The sequence below is a fragment of the Choloepus didactylus genome, chromosome 15 (assembly GCF_015220235.1).
Source record: "Choloepus didactylus isolate mChoDid1 chromosome 15, mChoDid1.pri, whole genome shotgun sequence".
NCBI lineage: Eukaryota > Metazoa > Chordata > Mammalia > Pilosa > Megalonychidae > Choloepus > Choloepus didactylus.
Window position 1 is genome coordinate 83,168,320 of NC_051321.1, and position 7,225 is coordinate 83,175,544.

General features: G+C 37.2%; 1 pseudogene; it reads right to left on the bottom strand.

Annotated features, from left to right (window-relative positions):
• Positions 1-1,081: 1,081 nt before the first annotated feature.
• On the bottom strand, positions 1,082-1,797 carry LOC119510983 (annotated as a pseudogene).
• Positions 1,798-7,225: the final 5,428 nt, after the last annotated feature.

Genomic DNA, 7,225 nt, shown 5'->3' on the forward strand with positions numbered 1-7,225 from the left:
TGCTGCCAGCCCCTGGAAGTGGTCCCTGCAGAAGAATCTCTCCCTGTCCCTCGAGGCACAACATTTCTGCTTCTCCATCCACATCCCCACCAGGCACCACAGGAGTCCCTCTATGGTTGCTCACACCATCAAACTGCAGTCCTGGGTGTCCTCCAAGTAGATTTTTAAAAACTTGCATCTTGTTCATTTGAGTGTTCAAATGCTAGAAATAGTTATATTCAATTACATCCCAAATAATATTAGCTAAGATTTATTAGGTGTTTTTCACAGTACAGGCCCTATTCTAAGCAGCCTCCATCCTGTTGATTTATTTAATCCTCCTAACAACTCCTAAACCCTACTACAAACAAACAAACAAACAAAAAAAAAAAAAAAAAGAGAGAGAGAGAAAAGAAAGGGAGTTATTAGGAAGCTGTCTAGAAACACAAGCCATAGTTGAACAAAAATGAGTGGTTTTATTGTTTACATGTAATTTTAGCTATTTTAATGTATATTATACATTATAACAATTAGAATTAATGACCTTATTTTTACCAAGAATAATCTAAGCCATGGCAGCATATTCAATGAAAGTTATTTAAGTCCTGGACAGTCACCACATACCTAGTTTTCAGGTAATCAGGAAATCTTCACTCAAACTTTATATTAGCCATGATACAGTTAACTCTATACAAATTTCATTAAGCATAAATAATACATAATGCATTATTTCCAGCAAATGCTCCTTTCTTGTGACACAGACTCATCCCCCAAATATTACTTATTGTAATGTGCAAACCTTGTTGACTTTATGTATACACAAGAGTTGCCTCAAATAAAGGCATGAGACAGTAGTAGAATGCCAGTCTGGATTACATATCTTGGATTTTTCATTTTAGCCTAAAACTCCAATTTATAATTAAAACAAAATGAATCACACATTATTATACTCACATAGGAAATTCTTCTTGTGTACATGTTTAACCCAGAGATGGGAAATGTCAAATAGTTTGAACAAGTATTTGGCAGGCCACCCAAAGAAAACTGTACCATGGGAAATGAAAACACTTTTAAGTTTTATAGCTGAAGAGACTGATGAATGTCATTCAAATTTCTCATCTACTTCTTCCACATCTTTCTGATTGAGTGCTATCAATGAACATTTGCTTTTTGTCTCTTTTTTCATTAGCTCATCAATTTCTCTGAAACAGCCTGGGTCAATCAGGCACACAATTTCTAACTGTTGACTGTGGGTTTCACTTTCTATAACCTTGATCAATGGCTTGAGCTTTTTTTTTTTTTTTTTTCAGCTTCTTCCACATATCTTCATTTTCTATTTCAACTATTTTATCACTTCCAAAGCCTGCTGTTTTATACTTCTCTTGGTTTTGACTGAATACTAATGTCCTTCATGACTCTCTTGATAAGGATAACAATGTACAGTCTCTTTGTTTCAGGATTCACACATTTGTCTCCTATGATTCTTGCAATGTCTCTAAACATCTGCTCCAGCTATGTGTGCCACTCTTTATCTGAGACTGGAACCTCTCCTTTAGACAAAACCTGCTTACAGATTTCAGTTTGGTCATCTGTTCCAAATGCACAGATGAGATCTTCCTACTTTGCAACTTGACCTTTAGAAGCATTTACAAACACTGAGTGGGGCTGCAGAACTTCATCAAGGTCTTGTTCCACACCACTTCACCAGCCTATTACCTTGTTTTTGTAGCAGGTGATTTTGAAGTGCTTTCCAGCATGCTTTTTCTGAACCATGGCCACATTGGTTAGGAGGATCTGGTTGGTGGGGACGATTGACATGATAGCTGCTGCTTTGCTGGCCTTGGGTCCAGCAGACCTGAGTGGACCCATGCCACCCAGCCTGAGTGCCACCAGTGCTGTGATCCAATCCATGTCTTTGGAGAATTTAGTCCATTATCGTGCAATTATCTGTCATTTATCTCTGTATGTTTTCAAAATTCTTCTTTATGCTCTCCTGGTGTCTTCTTAATATACGTTATCTCTTGAAGTACTTACTTCAATCATTTTATCCTTTGACTTTTATATGTCATATCTTATTTATGTCTCTCTTCTTATCCTTTCATTTACCCTTGCTGATAATCTTAATTTCTACACTCTCCTCCAAGCCTCTCTCCCCTGTCTTGCCTTTTCAGCCTGCAGAACCCCCTTTGTATTTCTTGAAGGGCAGGACTCTTGTTAATGAACTCTCTTAGCTTCTGTTTATCTGTGAATATTTTAAACCCTCCTTCAATTTTGAAGGACAGTTTTACCAGATAAAGAATTCCTGACTGGCAGTTTTCATCTTTCAATATCTTAAATATATCATAGCATTGCCTTCTTGCCTCCATGGTTTCTGATGAGAAATCCACACTTAATCTTATTGAGGTTCCCTTGTAGATGATTAATCACTTTTCTCTTGCTGCTTTTGGAATTTTCTATCTTTGGCAGAGATATTCTAATTAGTATGTTTCCTGGAGTGTGTGTATTAGGGTTTATTTGATTAGGATTACATTGGGCTTCTTGGATTTGCATATTCATGTCTTTTATAAAGGTTGGGAAATTTTCAGCCATTATTTCCTCAGATATTCTATCTGTTTGAATTTGGATGCTCTGTCTTCTAGCTCACAGGTGCTTTCTTCTGCCTCTTCAAACCTGCTGTTGTGCATCTCTAGTGCATTTTAAATTTCATCTATTGTGTCTTTCATTCCCATAAGATCTGTCATTTATCTCTGTATGTTTTCAAATTCTTCTTTATGCTCTCCTGGTGTCTTTTTTTTTTTTTTTTTTTTTTTTTTTCATTTATTTTTCCACTGTAATTTATTCATTAGTTTTTTTTTTTTTTTTTTTCATACAAAACAAATTGTACTTTCGATTGTTTACAGTACCATTACATAGTTGTACATTCATCACCTAAATCAATCCCTGACACCTTCATTAGCACACACACAAAAATAACAAGAATAATAATTAGAGTGAAAAAGAGCAATTGAAGTAAAAAAGAACACTGGGTACCTTTGTCTGTTTGTTTCCTTCCCCTACTTTTCTACACATCCATCCATAAACTAGACAAAGTGGTGTTTGGTCCTTATGGCTTTCCCAATCCCATTGTCACCCCTCATAAGGTACATTTTTATACAACTGTCTTCGAGATTCATGGGTTCTGGGTTGTAGTTTGATAGTTTCAGGTATCCACCACCAGCTACCCCAATTCTTTAGAACCTAAAAAGGGTTGTCTAAAGTGTGCATAAGAGTGCCCACCAGAGTGACCTCTCGGCTCCTTTTGGAATCTCTCTGCCACTGAAGCTTATTTCATTTCCTTTCACATCCCCCTTTTGGTCAAGAAGATGTTCTCCGTCCCACGGTGCCAGGTCTACATTCCTCCCTGGGAGTCATATTCCACGTTGCCAGGGAGATTCACTTCCCTGGGTGTCTGATCCCACGTAGGGGGGAGGGCAGTGATTTCACCTTTCAAGTTGGCTTAGCCAGAGAGAGAGGGCCACATCTGAGCAACAAAGAGGCATTCAGGAGGAGACTCTTAGGCACAAATACAGGGAGGCCTAGCCTCTCCTTTGCAGCAACCGTCTTCCCAAGGGTAAAACTTATGGTAGAGGGCTCAACCCATCAAACCACCAGTCCCCTATGTCTGTGGTCATGTTAGCAACCATGGAGGTGGGGTAGGCGAATACCCCTGCATTCTCCACAGGCTCCTCAAGGGGGCACTACATCTTTTTTTTTTTTTTTTTTTCCCTTGTTTGTCTTTTTTCTTTTTTTTTTTTTTTTTTTTTTTTTTTTTAACTTTCCCTTCTTTTTTCAAATCACCTGTATGAAAAAAAAAGTTAAAAAGAAAACAAACATACAATAAAAGAGCATTTCAAAGAGACCATAGCAAGGGAGTAAGAAAAAGACAACTAACCTAAGATAACTGCTTAACTTCCAACATGTTCCTACTTTACCCCAAGAAAGTTACATAATATAGCAACATTTCAGTGAACTTGTTCCTACTACAACCATCAGAAATTAACAGACCATAGTCATTTCTGGGCATCCCCAGAACGTTAAATAGCTTATCTGTTCTTCCTGGATTATTGTTCCCCCTTCCTTAATTGCTCTCTACTGCTAGTTCCCCTACATTCTACATTATAAACCATTTGTTTTACATTTTTCAAAGTTCACATTAGTGGTAGCATATAATATTTCTCTTTTTGTGCCTGGCTTATTTCGCTCAGCATTATGTCTTCAAGGTTCATCCATGTTGTCATATGTTTCACCAGATCGTTCCTTCTTACTGCCGCGTAGTATTCCATCGTGTGTATATACCACATTTTATTTATCCACTCATCTGTTGAAGGACATTTGGGTTGTTTCCATCTCTTGGCAATTGTGAATAATGCTGCTATGAACATTGGCGTGCAGATATCTGTTCGTGTCACTGCTTTCCGATCTTCCGGGTATATACCGAGGAGTGCAATCGCTGGATCGAATGGTAGCTCTATATCTAGTTTTCTAAGGAACTGCCAGACTGACTTCCAGAGTGGCTGAACCATTATACAGTCCCACCAACAATGAATAAGAGTTCCAATTTCTCCACATCCCCTCCAGCATTTGTAGTTTCCTGTTTGTTTAATGGCAGCCATTCTAACCGGTGTTAGATGGTATCTCATTGTGGTCTTAATTTGCATCTCTCTAATAGCTAGTGAAGCTGAACATTTTTTCATGTGTTTCTTGGTCATTTGTATTTCCTCTTCAGAGAACTGTCTTTTCATATCTTTTGCCCATTTTATAATTGGGCTGTCTGTACTATTGTCATTGAGTTGTAGGATTTCTTTGTATATGCAAGATATCAGTCTTTTATCAGATACATGGTTTCCAAAAATTTTTTCCCATTGAGTTGGCTGCCTCTTTACCTTTTTGAGAAATTCCTTTGAGGTGCAGAAACTTCTAAGCTTGAGGAGTTCCCATTTATCTATTTTCTCTTTTGTTGCTTGTGCTTTGGGTGTAAAGTCTAGGAAGTGGCCTCCTAATACAAGGTCTTGAAGATGTTTTCCTACATTATCTTCTAGGAGTTTTATGGTACTTTCTTTTATATTGAGATCTTTGGTCCATTTTGAGTTAATTTTTGTGTAGGGGGTGAGGTAGGGGTCCTCTTTCATTCTTTTGGATATGGATATCCAACTCTCCCAGCCCCATTTGTTGAAAAGACCATTATGGCTCAGTTCGGTGACTTTGGGGGCCTTATCAAAGATCAGTCGGCCATAGATCTGAGGGTCTATCTCTGAATTCTCAATTCGATTCCATTGATCTATATGTCTGTCTTTGTGCCAGTACCATGCTGTCTTGGCAACTGTGGCTTTATAATAAGCTTCAAAGTCAGGGAGTGTAAGTCCTCCCACTTCGTTTTTCTTTTTTAGAGTGTCTTTAGCAATTCGAGGCATCTTCCCTTTCCAAATAAATTTGATAACTAGCTTTTCCAAGTCTGCAAAGTAGGTTGTTGGAATTTTGATTGGGATTGCATTGAATCTGTAGATGAGTTTGGGTAGAATTGACATCTTAATGACATTTAGCCTTCCTATCCATGAACATGGAATATTTTTCCATCTTTTAAGGTCCCCTTCTATTTCTTTTAGTAGAGTTATGTAGTTTTCTTTGTATAGGTCTTTTACATCTTTGGTTAAGTTGATTCCTAGGTACTTGATTTTTTTAGTTGCTATTGAAAATGGTATCTTTTTCTTGAGTGTCTCTTCAGTTTGTTCATTTCTAGCATATAGAAACATTACTGACTTATGTGCATTAATCTTGTATCCCGCTACTTTGCTAAATTTGTTTATTAGCTCTAGTAGGTGTATCGTTGATTTCTCAGGGTTTTCTAGATATAAGATCATATCATCTGCAAACAATGACAGTTTTACTTCTTCTTTTCCAATTTGGATGCCTTTTATTTCTTTGTCTTGCCGGATTGCCCTGGCTAGCACTTCCAGCACAATGTTGAATAACAGTGGTGACAGCGGGCATCCTTGTCTTGTTCCTGATCTTAGAGGGAAGGCTTTCAGTCTCTCACCATTGAGTACTATGCTGGCTGTGGGTTTTTCATATATGCTCTTTATCATGTTGAGGAAGTTTCCTTCAATTCCTACCTTTTGAAGTGTTTTTATCAAAAAGGGATGTTGGATTTTGTCAAATGCTTTTTCAGCATCTATTGAGATGATCAATTGATTTTTCCCTTTCGAGTTTTTAATGTGTTGTAATACATTGATTGTTTTTCTGATGTTGAACCATCCTTGCATGCCTGGAATGAACCCCACTTGGTCATGGTGTGTGATTTTTTTAATGTGTCTTTGGATTCGATTTGCAAGTATTTTGTTGAGGATTTTTGCATCTATATTCATTAGGGAGATTGGCCGGTAGTTTTCCTTTTTTGTAGCATCTTTGCCTGGTTTTGGTATTAGATTGATGTTAGCTTCATAAAATGAGTTAGGTAGTGTTCCATTTTTTTCAATGTTTTGAAAGAGTTTGAGTAAGATTGGTGTCAGTTCTTTCTGGAAAGTTTGGTAGAATTCCCCTGTGAAGCCATCTGGCCCTGGGCATTTATTTGTGGGAAGATTTTTGATGACTGATTGGATCTCTTTGCTTGTGATGGGTTGGTTGAGGTCTTCTATTTCTTCTCTGGTCAGTCTAGGTTGTTCATATGTTTCCAGGAAATTGTCCATTTCTTCTACATTATCCAGTTTGTTGCCATACAGTTGTTCATAATATCCTCTTATAATTTTTTTAATTTCTTCAGGATCTGCAGTTATGTCACCTTTTTCATTCATTATTTTGTTTATATGGGTCTTCTCTCTTTTTGATTTTGTCAGTCTAGCTAGGGGCTTGTCAATCTTGTTGATCTTCTCAAAGAACCAACTTTTGGTGATATTTATCCTTTCTATTGTTTTTTTGTTCTCTATGTCATTTATTTCTGCTTTAATCCTTGTTATTTCTTTTCTTCTACTTGGTTTAGGATTGGTTTGCTGTTCATTTTCTAGCTTCTTCAGTTGATCCATTAGTTCTTTGATTTTGGCTCTTTCTTCCTTTTTAATATATGCGTTTAGTGCTATAAATTTCCCCCTTAGCACTGCTTTTGCTGCATCCCATAGGTTTTGGTATGTTGTGTTCTCATTTTCATTCGTCTCTATATATTTAGCAATTTCTCTTGCTATTTCTTCTTTAACCCACTGATTGTTTAGGAGTGTGT